Source organism: Xenopus laevis, chromosome 6S (genome assembly GCF_017654675.1).
Source record: "Xenopus laevis strain J_2021 chromosome 6S, Xenopus_laevis_v10.1, whole genome shotgun sequence".
NCBI lineage: Eukaryota > Metazoa > Chordata > Amphibia > Anura > Pipidae > Xenopus > Xenopus laevis.
Window position 1 is genome coordinate 27737482 of NC_054382.1, and position 19059 is coordinate 27756540.

The following is a 19059-nucleotide window of genomic DNA, read 5'->3' on the forward strand; positions in this document are numbered from 1 at the left end:
TGACAATTTAGACACTGGCAATGAATAACAGACGCCAACTGATTGTAATGGGCCATGGCGTCAACTTTGACTCTTGCGCCCATTTTGACACTGGTGAATTGTCACTCCAAAATCAGCATTTCGCTAATTTTTTTGCCCTTTTCGCGAATTTTGAGCGAATTTCACGAAATTCATGGCAAAGCGAAATGGGACAAATTCACCAATCACCACTCCTGAATGAAAAGCTAAATAACTCAAAAACCACAAATAATAAAAAATTAAAACCAAATGCATATTAAAGTTTATTTTAAAGGTGAACAACCCCTTTAAGAATGAGTGGAATGTGTTAAAATTATATGCTGTCATATTTTTAATACAGGTATAGGATCCATTATCCGGAAACTCGTTATTCATAAAGCTCCGAATTACAGAAAGGTTGTTTCCCATAGACTCCATTTTATCCAAAAAAATATTTAAAAAATAATTTCCTTTTTCTCTGTAATAATGAAACAGTACCTTGTACTTGATCCAAAGTAAGATATAATTATTAGGGATGTAGCGAACCGCCGATAATGTGTTCGCGAACGCCGTTCGCGAACACCGGCAAAAGAACAGTTCGCGAACTTCGAACATCCGAAAATCGTTCGATTCGAACGATCGAAGGATTTTAATCGTTCGATCGAACGATTTTCGTTCGAATCGAACGAAAATCGTTCGATTTTAGCGATCGAATGGTCGAATGGTCGAACGATTTTGACGCGAACGCCTATTGGCGAACGTCGCGCGTCGTTCGCGAATTTGCGGCGGACGCGAACAGCCGATGTTCGCGCGAACAAGTTCGCCGGCGAACAGTCCGCGACATCCCTAATAATTATTCCTTATTAGAAACAAAACCATCCCAATGGGTTTGCTTAATGTTATTTACATTATTTTCTAGTAGACTTAAGGTAGGAAGGTCCAAATTACACAAAAATCTGTTATCTGGAAAACCCCATGTCCCAAGCATTCTGGATAACAGGTCCCCTACCTGTATATAAATCCAGTTGGACTACAACTTTGCAATGAGCCAGGGCATAAGCTGCAGTAGGAATTTAAAATGTGTATGGAATATAAAAGTATAAGCCCAAAGTGAAAGTGCCTGTTGCGAAGCTGAGAAGTAGTTCTCATTATTTGCCCAGCTTACTACATAGCATTAATAGTGTAAACAGACATTTGGCATCATTTTAAAAGTATACAGACAAACTGGCTTGGTTTAATTTACATGAGATATTTCTGGACTAGTAAAATATTCCAAGCCCATTGGTTGAATCTACGGCACTATGTAATTTTGGCTTATGGCTAATTTTTTTCAAAACACAATTTTTTTATTTCACTCAACACAGGTTTTATATTGAAGCCCCTATATTAATCAAATATGAAGCAAATTGGAATATGCTTCATTTAGGTGACCAAAAAATTTAAGGAAATTGAACAAATTCACAAGGTGAAAGAAAATGTTACTTGAGCTTTTAAAAAAGAGTACAACATTCATGCCTTAACGAAGACACCCAGGATGTAGTGTTTAGTAACAGCCTTCTAAGGACATGTTTATTATGCTTTGTTTATGTCTATTGCTATACAGCACTGCTGACACTAGAGTGCACCCTCTACAGCAGTCCAGGGAGAATCCTGGAGTATTCTAGGATTCTATGGTTATGACACTTTCCTGATACTTTGTCTGTTGAATAAAGACTACAACCAAAGCTCTCTGTGTGTGTGGGGGTCAAGATTCTGCACAGGAGATACTTTTGATATGAATACCAGAAAACAATTATTTCAATGGCCGAAATAACAGCTTTCCAGAACATTTCCAATTTCACAGTCTATAACTTTTTATTGAAAATACCAAAATACCCAAACTTTGATTGTAGTAAGTATTTCATGAGCCTGTGCTTGTGTTTTATTAGATTCCCTTACACGTTCAGTTGTAAAACAGAAAGATACCTCATGTCCAAACAAAATAATATTACACATATATTACCTGCCCAACACCCAAATTAGTGAAATGTCTAGTATACTGATTACAGCTAAGGATTGCTATGTATGTCTGCCAGAGACTAGTTATTTTTTGAGATATAAAAGGTTTATGAGTTTACTTTAAAGGACCAGTAACATAAAAAAATGTAAAAAGATAAAGTTGTTTGTATTTAACGGAAAAACACCAAGACACTTTATATTTACAAAGCCTTTATTAAGAAACAACTTACAGATTCTCCACTTGTGCTCCTCTTCAGAAACGGCGACAGGGTGACAATCCATCGGGCAGCGCTTGATTTCTCCTCCTCCTTCTTCTATAGGAGATAGCCAGGGAGGAGAAATCAAGCGCCGCATGATGGATCGCCCATCACTATTGTTAAGCATACACTAGAACTTGGAGCAGGTTTATATAATAGTGAGAGTCTCCCTTTAAATGGGAAAACCTTGTAATGTGACCTGCATTTAGCAAAACATGTCATTTTATTACTTAATTATTATTATAATTAATACATTTGCTTAATCTTTGTTATATATACTGTATAATTGGAGTAGAAGAGTCCTCTTCTCTGATGGACCATCACACAAATATACAGTATACTGTTACTTCAGCCCTCACATATTTGTATTTATATTTCTTGACATGAATAAATAATGCAGCCTAAGTATATTTTATCTGTAAATGAATTAAGGATATTGACCTTAACTTGACCGTTAAGGCATGGGCAAGTCATAAAAAAATTGATGGAGCTACAGTTTTGAAAGACACCTCTATGCCAATGTTTCTGAATCATGCTCTTTGAGGTTATGTATACTAAAAAAAAATTACTTAAATGTCATAAATTTTGTGTGGATTTCATAGTTTGTCTCCTACAAGCATCAAAATGAAGAAACAAGAAACTTGACATTTATTTGCAAAGCATTTTTAACAGAATAATTGAACAGAAACCTTGCAATTAAAAATCTGTTGAGCTAAGTTTTGGCAGTAAATCATTTGGAAATCACTTCTTTTGATACCTACAGTACTCCATTCAACAGACAAATATTATATGGGCTTGGAACATACTACATCATTTTCAGGTACTGGAATGACAGCAGTAAGTGTTCTCTGATGTTATACTTGGACAAGACTTCTTGTGAGATTTGAATTTTGATGATAGTGCTTCACCTATGTAACATTTGTTGTTGCCAAGTAATAGAATTTTTATTGGATGACTGCCACATTATTTTGCTTCCTGTGAGTCCAGGTCATATCAAAACTATCAGCCTGAGCAGATAACCGACTGGCAGTTTGCAAACTGGTTACTGAAAGTACAGTAGGAGGAGAGCTATTAAATGTTCATACAGATGTATCAGCCAGAAGATATATCTGGACAGGTCTTTAATGGAAGTTGCTTTTTCAATTACTTAACAAGGTCAAGGTATTCAAAGTACATAAAGTCTAAACTAGAGGCCTGGATAAGTAAACCATAATATACTGAATCACACTGGAAGTTGCTCTTGCAGGTTCAAAACACTAAAACAAACTTGATGTTTATTCTAATTGGAGATATTTCTTGCATGCATTCCTCATAAGCATCCACTATAAGACTGTTTCAAGCACAGCTTAAGATTTTTTTCAAATTTGTAATTTTTTTTTTTAAATTGGAGCAAACTCATCCTGTAGGTTTCCCTGGCTTTCAACATTGCAGATCTGAAAAAAATCTTGTTGAGAAAACCAATGGTAACATTTTAAAAATGCTTAGTAAACAGAGTGAAAGTGTTGTTTCTCTACACTGAAAAAAAGATGATAAAAAGTGACATGTCCTTTTATTTGAAATTTGAACGTAAAAAAAAACCTTTGAAAAATGTGCCTTTGGCAGATGGTGACAGTTGCTTAATACAGTACATCCCCTTTGCCAAACTGCCTTCCATGCATACAGCACATATGTGGAATTGAAGGAGAAGTGACAAGCACAATTATCAATGGGAAATTAAACAATTTAAAAAGTAATGTAGTAAAGAATTTTAGATATGCCACATCTATTAACCCCAACTGACCAGTAGAAGCTGTTAATTGGTTTCTACGAGTTACTAGGCAAGTAGAAAATTAAAGACTATTTGTTACATTACCCCCATGTTCAGAAGGCTTAAACTGGGCTGTGGCTAGTGTGAAATCATTCTTTGTTGGTTCAAATGCACACTCTAAATAAATGACTGGATGCAGACGAGCCATCAGATGATTATGTGAGAGTCCTTGCATACATGGTAGATTCATAGATGATGATGGTCACCAAACTTTTTGTGATAACCGAGTCCAAGACTGCGTAACCTCTAGTTGATCCAGAGGAAGGAACAATAACCCTAGCGATTCTATTGCCTTAAAGATGGAAACAATACTTCTTGATACCAGTTCTGTGGGTAGAATTGTTTTTTTTTTTTCATTATTTTCCAGGATAGTAGTGGATGCAGATATTCCTGGTAATAGTCTGCATTCACACATGTTACTGTTCTATAGTTTAGAATTACATAAATACACAAGAGAAATGGTCACTCTACACACACACACACACACACACATTAAGGTTTTACACAACAGTAACATTTTATTTTCTTTAGAGGACCTTGTTATGTTACTGACATCAAAAATGTATTTAGTGTAACTCTAGGTATGTTCGTTGAAGAAATCTTGATGCAGTAATATGATCTGTTAGCTTTCAGTTGGGAAGGAATTTCAGATTATTTAATATTGAATTTAAATTGGAAATTACTTCAAAGGAAGTACTTCTGAATCACCAGTAGTTGAACTTAAGTCTCTTTATGCTTTATTAACAATGAAGATATAACATGAAGAAGTGTGAAGGAAGGCTACCAGTATTGCCTTATTCATCCCCCCTGGGGGAAATAGCTAAATAAGTTGACCAAGAATTATACATATAATTATTATCATATAAATGTGAATGATTAAAAGAAAATCAGTGGATCTTTCTCTGTGCTATTAATGTAATAGTATAAATGCATTTAGTGTAAATATCTTTAATGCTCTTCAGTTTAATTATCTTAGCAATACCCATGTTTGTGTGTTCTTGTGTCAAAAGATAAATGATGTGGTTTTGCATTACATTTTTATATATATATATATATATATATATATATATATATATATATATATATATATATATATACATACACACATATATATATATATGTATATATAAGTAAGTGCTGCAAATTTTTAAAACAAGGATTTAATTCTTTAAAACAATGTGCTGTTTTCTAGGCCAATTCTTCTGCTTTTTGTCATTTTTCAGTGTTTTCATTTTTTCAGGCTGTAAAAGAGCAGTTTAAAATTTTACATTATTAAAAATCAATGGAAAACAGTTATTTTTCACAACAATATTTGGAAAACTAAAAGTTTATTGGGAAAGGAAACAATGAGGACATTAAAATTACAGCAGATAAAGATCTTTATGTTTTTAACTCTTTAGGCTTTTCTTTTTGTTCAATATTCAGCTGCTAATATTAGACATCAATATCAGTAATTATAGAAAACAATTACAGATACATCATTTTACTTTCAGTATGTCAATTAAATCTGTAATTGTGTTAACTACATTCTTTACTGAGTTATTTTCTTAATCTTCTTGTCATTATAAATGTCTATAGAGGACCAAAACAAACGAAGCAATTATCTGAGGCAATGGAAAAGTTGAAAAGTTTTGAATTTTATGAAGGGCAGTTCCAAGACTGTTAAAAGAATGAAAAAAAGAAAGAAAAAGTACTTCCTAAATTACTGCAGAGCATCACTGTAGTGGAAAAGTTGAAAAGTTTTGAATTTTATGAAGGGCAGTTCCAAGACTGTTAAAAGAATGAAAAAAAGAAAGAAAAAGTACTTCCTAAATTACTGCAGAGCATCACTGTAGTTACCATAAGCCAACCTTTTTGCTATACAGGTATGTGTTAGTTGGTCATAAAGGAGTATGGACTGTAAAAGCACAGATTAACACAAGGTGAACTTCTATTACAGATTATTTTGAATAAATTGTATTTAAGACATTATTTACAAGCTGCAGCTCCAGCAGACACGGGAAGGCCTATTTACCACAATACAAATTTTGTAATGTTTGAGGACTTTTCTACTTTAAAAAAAATATTTTAATATTGATATAATTTCATTAAGAAATCTGAATATAAAAAAACATGTTTGAGTAAAATTGAAAAAAAGTAAATATCTTGAATTTTTGCTCCATTTTAATGGGCTAAATATTTAAAAAAAAACTTGCACTGAAAAAATGCTTTAACTTTGTCATAGACCTCTCCCTTTAACCTTCTATATGAACTCAACAGCTCAACACATTTCTTGCACTTAATATTGTACATTCAAGTTCTTGAAAGCATAATTTGAATTTGGGAGTTTTAGTGCAAAAATCTGAATTTGAATGTTGATAAATCACACCTAATAGAAATAAAGGTTGTTGTGTCCTTTTCCATCTGGTGTGAGGCCTGGATTTGTGCAAGGCCACAAAAGCCTGGGCATAGGGAGGCAGGATCATAGGTGTGGCATGCTGCCGTAACCTAAGGAGCACTGGGGAATCCCCAGTGGGGAGGATGGTGCGCTTACGGCGCCACCAGGTGATAGGACAGGTGACCAGTAGGCTACCTTCTGATTTGTTGCGAAAGATTCCTGCACCTAGGTGAATCTTGGTATGGATTTGCTCCCTCCAATTCATTCACATGAGATGGGAAAGTAAAGGCATGAAAGGGAACAGAATGCATATCTCCTCGGACACTTTGTCTGAAGAGACCACTGCTTGAAATACAGTAAGCACTCTAGTGCTTTTACTCTGGGATTATACCTCAGTTTCACTTGGAGTGATACCACTCAAAACAACATAGGATGGTAGAGCAGAGTTCTTTCACCTGTAGGATGAACACCTTGCTATAGACTCCTGCACTGGATCTCCCCACACCTCTTCACAAACTTCAACATAATTCCCTGTACCTCACCTTACCCTTGGTACTGAAGATTCTCCTTATTCTTATCTGTCATCCTACCCAAATCCAGACCTCCAAATTACTTGCCCCTTCTTAATACAGTCAAACCTCAAGAGCTCCTTTGTAGCATAAAGTCTACTTAATATATATGTAAAAGTATTGTGCCTAATGTCCCTTAAACCTAAATCTCATCTTCGCCTGTTTAATTATATTTATGCTGTTTCCTATAAAAATGTGTATATTTAGTACTGATACTGACCTAAATAGAATCAAAGTTTCTTATAAAAATGTTGGGTTATGTGGATAAAAAAGACACAATTTAAAACTCTAACAAAATTATTAAACCTGAACAGATTTTCCCTAAATAAATAAAGCTCACGGTTAATCTGTCTCCAAACACCAAAATTCTCCCAATTCAAATTAAAAGTACAAAAGTTTATAATGTATCTTTCAATTAAACCTTAGGTAGACTGAATGCCAAAACCCATTTTAATTTATTTTATACACCACCATAAAATGTCACAAAATAAGAAACTGATTTTCACTCAAGTACAAGGGTAGAATGCAGATGAGTTCCAATATTATGCATTTTTTTTAAATATAGGAAATTAAAGAGATATTATTAATACATTCATTTTGTATCCCCAATATTTATCCATCTTACACAAATGAAGTAGGATTTATATACATGTTGATAAAACAGTGCCGTCTCTTTTTATTAGGTTTTTAGAAGATTGTAAGCTTCACTACTTTCTTTATATACCTACTGTACTAAATTGTGATCCTACAGACTTCTATTTGTTATGATCTATGCATGTATTTTTACCTACTTTTTATTCTACACAGGGAATATTTATTTTAAATCCTTCAGAATGTTAAACTGATCTGAATATGCATATGTGGTATCTAAACTTTCTACATTGCTATTCGATGATTGCTAACCTTTGGAAATGCTTTCATAACTGCCCCTACCTTAAAAGTCTGTTCATCTGCTGTATAATACTTTTAATATGCTCTTCTTTTTGTTTGATCTATTGCTAGCTGACCACAGCATGCCCAGAGCTATTCCAATCCTATTATGTGAATTATCCATAAAAATGTAAGCTTCTGAGAGATATGGATTTTTTAAGGTCATATGTTTATGGGCTTGTATTTTATAAATTATTAATTCATCCGGTGTAAATTCTTTCATTATTAATCAATATAATGATTAGGGATGGGCACATTTTTTCGCCTTGTTTTGCCCTCAAAAATGATGGTCATAGACTAGTATGGCATTGTGCATCAATTTTTTTGATGCTCATAGACTTTAATGGGCATGGCCGACATTTCGCTGGTGGCATATTTTTGGCGAAATGAAACGGCCCAAGCCTAATAATAATAATGCATTTAATAAAGATATACTGTATGCTAATAATTTGATGGACAAATACAGTGGCATGTGAAGTACACATTTGGCATTACTATTTCATAAACTGAAACAAATTAAAGACCACAGTTATGGCCTTCATCTTAACAGCCCTCTAACGTGCATGTCTGACTAATGCGCAAATTAGGGGACAGGTAACACGGTGGGAGAGGGCATAATATTGCTGTTGTATTGCTATAGTATGCTATTAGATATATAGTGAATATATATATATATATATATACCTGGAGCACTCCTCGTAAATGTCCAAATGCCTAGGTGCAGGATATATCTTACATACAAAAATAACAAACAAACGGCACTCTAGGTCTTTTGTCAAGTGAAAAAAAGTTTAAGTGATGTTTATTCCAACGTTTCTGCTCCTAACTCAAGCCCTCCCTGAGGACGGCTTGAGTTAGGAGCCGAAACGTTGGAATAAACATCACTTTAACTTTTTTTCACTTGACAAAAGACCTAGAGTGCCGTTTGTTTGTTATTTATATATATATATATATATATAAAAAATTACGCCATTCTAAGAGGCCAAATCAAGGATCGAAGACCATAATATGAGAGGTGCTGTAACTGCAAGCAAGCAATGTGGTTAAGAGGTAATGGTGGTATAAATGCATTTCTTTATTTAACCTATGATTAAGGGATTTGATCCCGAAACGCGTTTTGTTCAGCAACATGCTATATTAGATTTTGTGCCTTCTACGTTGAGTCTTGTTATTGGATACAGTGTGGACACTGGAGACTGAGCACCTGGCAAAGGGTGGAATGAGCGGTGAGCTTGAGCGGTCTCTCTCTTTGTTTTTACATTTCTTTATTTTAGCATTACTGTGGCAACTGTGCTCAGATAAGAGGAGGATGACTTCTTCTATAAACGGATTTTCTGGTAGCTTTTAAAGAAGAATGCAAGCATTCCTTGTACGAAGCACACTGTGAGGGTATAAGGCCCTGTAATGGTGAACAATTAACAAAGCATCATACTTTTTTTATGGCTGTTATTTAATTTTTTTGTAAAATTAAATACTGATGCTTCATTTTTGTCCTTTTTGGTGTTATGCAATCCCTGTAATTATATATTTGATGGAATATGTGCACTGATTAATTAAAGAATGCATTTTTTCATGTAAAAAAATGTTCTATAATTTCTAGGAACGTACATTTTTTACATCAGATATAGACTGGATCTAGATTGCAAGCTCTGGCAAGCTGAACTTTTTTCTTATACATGTAGGGGCAAATTCATCAAGGGTCGAATATTGAGGGTTAATTAACCCTCGATATTCGACTGGGATTGAAAATCCTTCTAGTTCGAATATCGAAGTCGAAGGATTTTGCGCAAATACTGCAATTGAACGATTGAAGGAATAATCGTTCGATCGAAGGAATTTAATCCAACGATCGAAGGATTATCCTTCGACCAAAAAAACTTAGCCAAGCCTATGGGGACCTTCCCCATAGGCTAACATTGGGTTCGGTAGCTTTTAGGTGGCGAACTAGGGGGTCGAAGTTTTTTCTTAAAGAGACATTACTTCGACTATCGAATGGTCGAATAGTCGAACGATTTTTAGTTTGAATCATTAGATTCAAAGTCGAAGTCATAGTCGAAGGTCGAAGTAGCCCATTCGATGGTCGAAGTAGCCAACAAAAACACTTCGAAAATTCGAAGTTTTTTTACTTCGAATCCTTCACTCTAAGTAACCGTAATGTACTATTAACAGTTGTAAAACAGAATTATCTTTAATTAATTTGACTATGTTCAAAGAATAATTTTGCCTATTGTTTGCAAAAGCATTTTTTAAAAAAAAAAAAAAAAAACTTAATGCCAAACTGACTCTCCTATATTGACTATATTTACTATGAATATATTTGCCACAAATGTGTCCATAATAAATTCAATCACAGACTATATTGCAAAAGAAATGCTTATGATTATTGCTTAGGGCCCTTGGGATGTTACTTTATTACCTTTCCAAACCACACTTCAGAGGAATTAATTAATTGATGCTCTTAGCAGACTTGTTCTGACAAAAACATATGATACTCAAATGTTAAACATGGAATCTAAGATGAAACTGTCAGAAGAAGCCTGAAAATGGTTATTAATATGACTTTTGATAAATATCTTCTCAGGCTCACACTGTGCTTCGTCTGCTTTCATCTTTGAAAGTAGTTAATCTGATTGATGAAGATCCTGTTTCAGATTGTCTCCCATGCTGGGCCTAATAACTACAAGTTGCACAAAAAGAAAAGCGAAAGACTTACTTTAGAAACCATACTTCTCATGTTTTTGAGTTTCAGGAACATTCCACTTATCTACTTACACTTCACTTGGAGGAAATGTTATGCAAGCCTATTACATATAACCCTTTTTCACTGGGACCCTACATATGAATTAAAATGATCTGTCAAAGACAGAGGTGGGATGCTGGTACAAAGCTGAGAAGGTGCACAGTATACCGCATATGCAATATACAGGTTATACCAGCACTTAGTTATCCATAAGGTATAAATTAAAGAAAAGCTAGAGAGATCAAGGGGGTCATGTATCAAAATCCAAAATTGTCTCACTATTTTCTGAAAACCACTCCAACCAAATCCATATTGACTCCCCCCCCCTATTTACTGTAAAAAAAAAAAATTATTGTGCGGGAAAAAATCCAAATCATATGATTCTTTTGGATTTGTCCCTGAAAACTGCCACTTTTTCAGATTTGACTCACGAAACCTGCAACTTTTTTCAGATTTGATGACCAAAACCACAAAATCTTTGGATTATTGAATCCCAGAGCAGATCAGGATATTTTCAAAATGTCACTGGGACATCTGCTATTGACTCCTACATGAACTAGGCAGGTCTGAGATGTAGTACTTTTCTATTCTGACACCATTGGGGTTTAACAAAATTGTATTTTCCCCTTTAAAAGGCCGACCAGAAAAAATCTGACTTTAGTAAATAACCCCCCAAGTGTTGTATTTTAAGTAAAGGATAAAGGCTGGATTTTAAGGTGAAACCACAACTGGGTTAGTTATAACTCTGCTATGGGAGAGCCCATATCAGCTAAAGAGATAAACATATAAAGATACAGGAACACAGAGACCTTAATTTACCTTTAAATTAAAGGGATTCTGTCATGGGAAAACCTGTTTTTTTTGTTTTGTTTTTTTTACAAAATGCATCAGTACAAAAATAGCAGAATCCTGCACTGAAAACCATTTTTAAAAAAAAAAACAAATGTATTTTTTTATATTTGAAATCGGACATGTGGCCATTTTCTAGGTGCACCCAGTCATTTGACTTATGCTTTAGTCACTCTCTACTGCTACACTGTAAATTGGAGTGATGTCACCCCTCCCTTTTCCCTTCAACATTACTATGTGCAGTGTACACAGTGTAATTTAGTAATAAAAACTATCTAAACAATCATCACAGAATCCCTTTAAAATTTAGTATGATGCAGAGAATTATATTCCGAGATAAATTAAATGTGGTTTTCATTTATTTTTTATTTGTAGTTTTTGAATAACTTAGATTTTTGTTCAGCAACTCTCCAATTTGGAAATTCAGCAGTTATTTGGTTGCTAGGTTTCAGTCTACCTTGTTACCAGACAGTGGCTTTAAGGAGAAACTGGAAGATGAATGAAAAAATTAACCTCACAGAACAGTAGTTTTTTTACTGCCAGGGTTATTTGTCCTTATTTCTAGCAATGAACAAACATCTGTTGATGACTATTACAAAAAATATGTTACTATGTTAAATATATCATTTTCTATCCAGATGGTGGATTGGAAATTAACTCAAGCTTGTGGTTGGTTTGTCTATACTTCAATGTTTTTTTATTTAATGTTTCTTCAACATTTGGCACCCAGACCATGATGTTACATAAAAATAATTCTTCATACTGTTCACTGGCTTATAAAAAAAGATTAATTTAGTATATCATCTATTGTGAACTGTTGTTACTTGTAACAAATGCTGGACAAAATAACTCGACTGAGGTTTTTGTTAATAAGTTTGTCAGTACTGAAAATAAAATGCTTTGGCTATAATTTGTGTTAGTGCCATTCACTGAAAATATGACAGAAAAAAAATGATTTAAATTAACAGAAAGCATGTATAATCGGTGTCCTACTTGTTCTTTTATCAATTCAGCCCTTTCAGATAAAATAATTTTATAACAAATTCTAACAGATTTTAATACATAATGATCAAGAAAATATGATCTGTGTAGACACTAACAGGGTTGGTTATATCAACTGGGTTGGTTTATCATGTAAAGTGATATCCGTAGTATCTACACTATGGACAGAGGATTTTTATTTATCAATTGTTATGCTTATAACTGGCTTACATAAAATGTCTAGCATCTTTTTTAGTTAGCAATAATTAACTGTTAAAAGAATACAGGTTTTGCTCTGAAATCAAATCCAAAAGAAGGTTGCTCTCAGTAGTGTAGAATCCTCAACTTCATATACTCCAACCTGGAAATACTTACAAAATAAGAGTGCATGAGGAAAAACTCCCATGGTGAAATTTTTGTGGTTTTAGAGATTTTTAAAATCACTAAATCTAAAATCGCAAATGCCATGAAAGTTATTAAAGGATCTGAATATAAAAAATACAAACAAAGAAAGCTGAATGATGTGCTAAAAAATATGAAAACCTCTAAAACGTTGAATTTTTTAGACAATCAGTGTAAAAAATCCAAAAATGTAAAAAAAAATGTCCCATAGTATCAGCACAGCCCCAATTCACTTCCTTCGGACTTTGATATCTTTTAATTAGTGTTTTAACGTTTTTTGTGGGTTTTAGACTTAACAAATCTGGAATATTTTGATTTTTAGAGAAATTTAAAAAACATGAATTTTTAAAGAAAAAAAGGATTTGTTAAAATAAATAAAAATGTTAATAAGTATTCGTGGGGTTTCACCAATGGTATCACTTTTCAAAAGACAACTTAATTCCTCTGCATTTTAGCAATGGCAACCCATTCAGTCGAAGTGTGAAAAAAACAATACAAAAATAAAATTGTGCATTAAGATAGATGTCCACTCACAAAATGGTGCAGCTGTAAAAGTATCACAGAAGTGTACACTGAATGTTTCTGGCATCTAGTGCATTTCAAAAGGGTATGGGAGTGTCCAGTTTACTAAAACTCACGTTTTTCTCACTATAATTTAAAAAAAAATTCAACCATACTCCCAACTCTGAATCCCCTTAATTTAACAGTAGATCTGTTTGAAAAAGTCATGATAAAATTGGGCTTTAATTCGAACTGTGCAACTTTTTCGATTTGATGCTTGAATCGTGCAGCTTTTTGGAGTTGTTGACAAAAAAACTTGACTTTTTTCGATTATCAAACAAAAACTAGCCCAAACGTTTAAAGATCACAAAGGCAAGAAACATCTTCAAATTGTTAATGGGACATCTGCCATTGAATAGTATTGAGTGAAATTCTTTGCAGTGAAAATGAAGCCCATAGACTCTGAAAAAATTTTTTGCGGATCAAAAATTTGTCACACAATATTTCACACATCAAAAAAATTGTCGCCCATTGATTTCAATGTATTTTGGTAAATTTTCAGCATTTCACTAATTTTCGGCAAAACAAAATGGGTCAGATTCGCCCATTGACTTTTACATGATTTCGACAGGTTTTAGCTGGAGTATTTCTGGATTCAGATTTTTAGCAGCTTTGTAGCATAATAAATATCAAAAAAATGTAGGGTCTTTTTTCCTCTAATTATTTGAGTTTTTCTCCTTAAAAACTCGACCAGAAAAATTTGAGGTTTAATAAATAGGCCCCCAAGAGTCCCAGATAAATCAACTGCTGTTCATCGTCTACAGAACTTAGATCCATGTATTGCTTCCCTTTCAGAAAAATTCTGTGTTTCCCAACTACTGTACCATTGGTTGTTTGTCACCACAAATAAGAAAAGGCAGAAATGTTATAATTGCAATGTATACAATATTATAATTGTAAACAAGTATTATCAATATCAACAATTCCAATAAAAACAAGGTTTTATGTATGTATCAGTATAAAAAAGGGCACATAGCATCATCACATCATATATCATCCAGGGTAACATAATTAAATCCTGTACGAATGTCATTTAAAGCTATGCATTCGTGTCTGTTTGGTCAGATTAGTTGCAGCCCATTGATTGAAAAGCACTGATGGGTGTACTCACCAAGATGTCATTCTGGAGTTGGTATATTAAGAACATAATAGAATTTTTGATACTATTTAATCATTTCTAATGCCGATATGCCAGACATTCTGTGCTTGGCTGTACAAATATGGATTGTATTTGTTATCTTAAATTATCGTAAATGTGAAATCCCCCACACAGAATAGAATATTATTTCACTCATATTTGTATTAAATCATAAATTGAAGATAAGTGAAAGCAAAATTGCAATTATGAATGTATAGAACCACATACAGTATACATTACATCCTATTTCTGTACCATGGTGGAGCACACTGGCTAAATCAGTTAATGCCTTTAAGAGTGGCTTGGATGATTTTTTGGACAGACATAATATCAAAGGCTATTGTGATACTAAACTCTATAGTTAGTATAGGTATGGGTATATAGAATTTAATTAAAAGTAGGGAGGGGTGTGTGTATGGATGCTGGGTTTTCATTTGGAGGGGTTGAACTTGATGGACTTTGTCTTTTTTCAACCCAATTTAACTATGTAACTATGTAAACATTTCAGTGACTCCCTTCTCTTATTTGCAAACTGTAATAATTTCATCGTATCATTTATCAATCTAAAATAGTTAATTCAAATATTTATGAAAGTTAATTTTCGCTGCATAGCATTTCTTTTAAAGTGGACCTGTCACCCAGACACAAAAATCTGTATAATAAAAGTCCTTTTCAATAAACATGAAATCCAATTTCTATTTTTTTATTAAAGCATTCATAGCTGTTGTAAGCTCATTTAAAATTCTCAACTGTCAATCAAATATTGTCTATCCCTCATCTATGAATAAGGCATAGAGACGGGGCAGACAATTACTTTCACTTTCCATTCAGCACTTCCTAGATGTCTCTGCTCTAAACACATTCCCCCCATTCTCTTTACCATTTAATTGTGTAAGCACCACGGATCATTCCACTTCCGTCTTCTTCTGTCTTCAAATTTCCCAGGGGAAACGCATGCACAGTTGAACGAAATAGCTGACTTTTTAGTTAAAGTTTGGCTTTTCGTTCTACTGCATGAAGAAGGAGGAAGACGGAAGAAGATTGCTCCATGGTGTTCACTGGTATAAAACCAGTCCGGTGCAGTTTTCTGCTGATAGGAGCACCAGCCCGGGGTTTCAGGTAAGTAACTACAATCACTTGAGGGTGCCTAACATTTGGCACTCCCAAGTGCTTCCATCCTTTCCTTCTACTTTAAAGGACAAGGAAAGGTTGAAATGAAGTGTAATGCATTTTAACTGCATCTTCATAAAGTTTTCGTTGAACTTACTGCTTCTCCAATCAGTGTTTTCCTTCCCTCTGCATGCTGCTCCATTAAAAACCTGCCGGCAGCACAAGGGAGACATCACCCTAACATTCCATCCTAACACTGCCCGAGGCAGCAGACCTATGGCTTTTTCCATTCTAAAACTATGTGCAGCCGCATTACACTTTTGAGCGTTGCTTTGCTTCCTTGATTGACGTTGCTCTAAGGAGTCACGGTTGGAGGAATTTTCACGCATGCGCAACAGGTTACCCTGGTGTCAGCCTTTCGATAAATGGAACTGACACATTTAGAAGTGTCGATTTTAACTCTGCAAATGCCTGTAACACAGAATTAACTTAGCGATTCAGTACAATATGTTGTGGACTTTTATTCCTTCAAAGAATATGGGGTAAGCTTTCATTCTCCTTTAAGAAGTCCTTGAAGTTGTTTTAAAATTTTGGAGCAAACAAAACTTTTTCAGTAAGAACTTTTATTACATTCACTGCACACTGATGCAAACTATAAAATTTCAAACCGTCTTCCACTATCGGAAGAGGTTGCTAAACATTTTTGGGTTTGCAAAATTAAACTCCTGCAAAGGAAAATTTGGCTTAACTTATATTACATTCCCCCTGTATTCTTCATGCCAACAAACAGAAAAAGTTGGCATATTGGAAAGCATATTATATAAAACATTCTATTTTCTAATTGTCAGTACTTATATTTCATTTGATGTGCTATATTTTAACAGAGACAGGTCAGAATGCCCCATTTATAGAATTGTCACCCAATCCATTAATAATATTATTAAATTAAGGTTAAAAAAAGGCCAAAGTCCATCATGTTCAAACACTCTAAAAGAAACCCAGCATCCATACACATACTGACACTGACTTTGACTCCTCCATACACAAACTATGTATATACCCATATCTATACTATATAGTTTAGTATCACAATAGCCTTTGATATTATGTCTGTCCAAGAAGTCATCCAAGCCATTCTTAAAGGCATTAACTGAATCACATTTCCTCTGCTATTTGTCTATAATGTCCTCTAATATATTTGTAAAGTGTAATCATATCCCCTCGCAAGTGTCTTTTTTTCCAGAAAAAACAACCCCAACCATGACAGTCTCCCCTTCTTATTTAAGTCTCCCATCCCTCTAACCAGTTTAGTTGCACATCTCTACACTCTCTCCAGCTCATGTATATCCCTCTTAAGGACTGGAGCCCAAAACTGCACTGCATACTCAAGATGAGGCCTTACCAGGGACCTATAAAGAGGCATAATTATGTTTTCATCCCGTGAGATTATGCCCTTTTTTATGCAAGACAGAACTTTATTTGCTTTAATGGCCACAGAATGACACTGCCCAGAATTAGACAACTTGTTATCTTCAAAACCCCCTAGATCCTTCTCAGTTAAGGAAACTCCCAACACACTGCCATTTAGTGTATAACTTGCATTTATATTATTACTACCAAAGTGCATAACCTTGCATTAAGCAACATTGAACCTCATTTTCCAGTTTGATGCCCAATTTTCCAATTTAGTCAAAGCACTCTGCAAAGTGGTAGCATTCTGCATGGAACCTATAGTTCTGCACAATTTTGTATCATAAGCAAAAACAGAAAAAGTACTTTCAATGACCACCTCCAGGTCATTAATAACCAAGAAAATTAAATTTTTGCAGGTAAAGTAAGGTATGATAAGAAAAAAGGCTGAATATTATATACTGATGGGTAATGGCAATTACCAAAATTTGAGGGTGATTAATGTACATTTTAATTGAAAAGGGAAGGTTCTAGACAAGAGGAAAAGATAGAATAGATGAATATGAGATCTGTTGACACAGGAGGTGAGACTGTGGGCATGTTTAGAAGGAGTAGGATTTGGAGGTTAGGCAGTGAGATGTAAGGAAACCATAAGTTTAGAAATGAAACATTTTGACATTATTTGTAGTCGGGAAGGATTTTTCTCCCTCTCAGGTAAATTGGAGAGGCTTCAAATCAGTTGTATTGCCTTCCTCTGTATCAACTAGTAGTTAGGCTGATTATTTATAGAGATAAAAGTTTAAACTTGATGAACATATGTCTTTTTAAAAAGCTAACTTACTATGTTACTTACTATGTTAATAATTTATTCTTCTGATTATTTACCGTATTTTAAAACTAAAATGTACATCAGCATGGAACACTAGAAGCCATGTTTAAACTCCGTTAAAAATATCAGTGTGACATTGCTACAGTATGTGGTGCTTATAGTCTGTAGCCTCCTCAGGGCAATTTACTGAATATTGTCTGTTCCCACATTGCTATGCTATAACTCTGCTGTATTATTAGCATGCGAGTCTTACTCATTTTACATTTTCTGTCCTTATTTAATTATTAAAAAAGTCTCTCTATGTAGTGGTGTTATTAAATGCATTCACTATAAATATGTCATAAGGGATGGCACATAGCTCTGGAATTCCAGCTTGAAATATGATCAGGTCTTTACTATTATGAAAATGAAAACCACAATGTTGTACCTTTACTGCAGGACCTTTTGATCAGTCATGGAACACTACTGGAACATACTACCTCAATCCCCTTCACAGCATGACTTGTCTAGCTATGCCATACTAACTCAACCAGAGTAGTCCATATGCTAATTTTTGGGACCTCCTGCTACCTAGAACATGATCCCACTTAAAATACTAAATGGAAAGGATGTAAATATCACCCTACAACATTTAGTTATAGCAGAAAATGATATAGATATGGACTTTGAAAAATCTAAGTTTTTTGGGAAAAACTTTGATTGAATTCGATCGAATGCGCTATTCCTTCATTTTGTATGATTCGAATTCAGCCAAATAGGGACCTATTCGATCATAAAATTCTGTTGGTCTTTTGAATTCGAATTTCGGAGTTTTTTTCAATTCAAAATTCGACCCTTTATAAATCTGCCTGTTCATGTTGCAGTTTGTTGATACATTCATAACCTTAAATACTGGTATAATCAATTAGCAATGAATTACACATTTCAGTAAACTAATTTGTACCTGAATGGTCTACCTTAACTGGAATGTTGGATGCTTAAACTAGTAACAATGACATTCCAGCTCAAAATGCCTACAACAGCCTTTTTTCTCATTAAGATAAATACTCATTGTTCTGCTCATTTGTCCTACTGCACATATGGCAATCCACAGGGACATTTAAA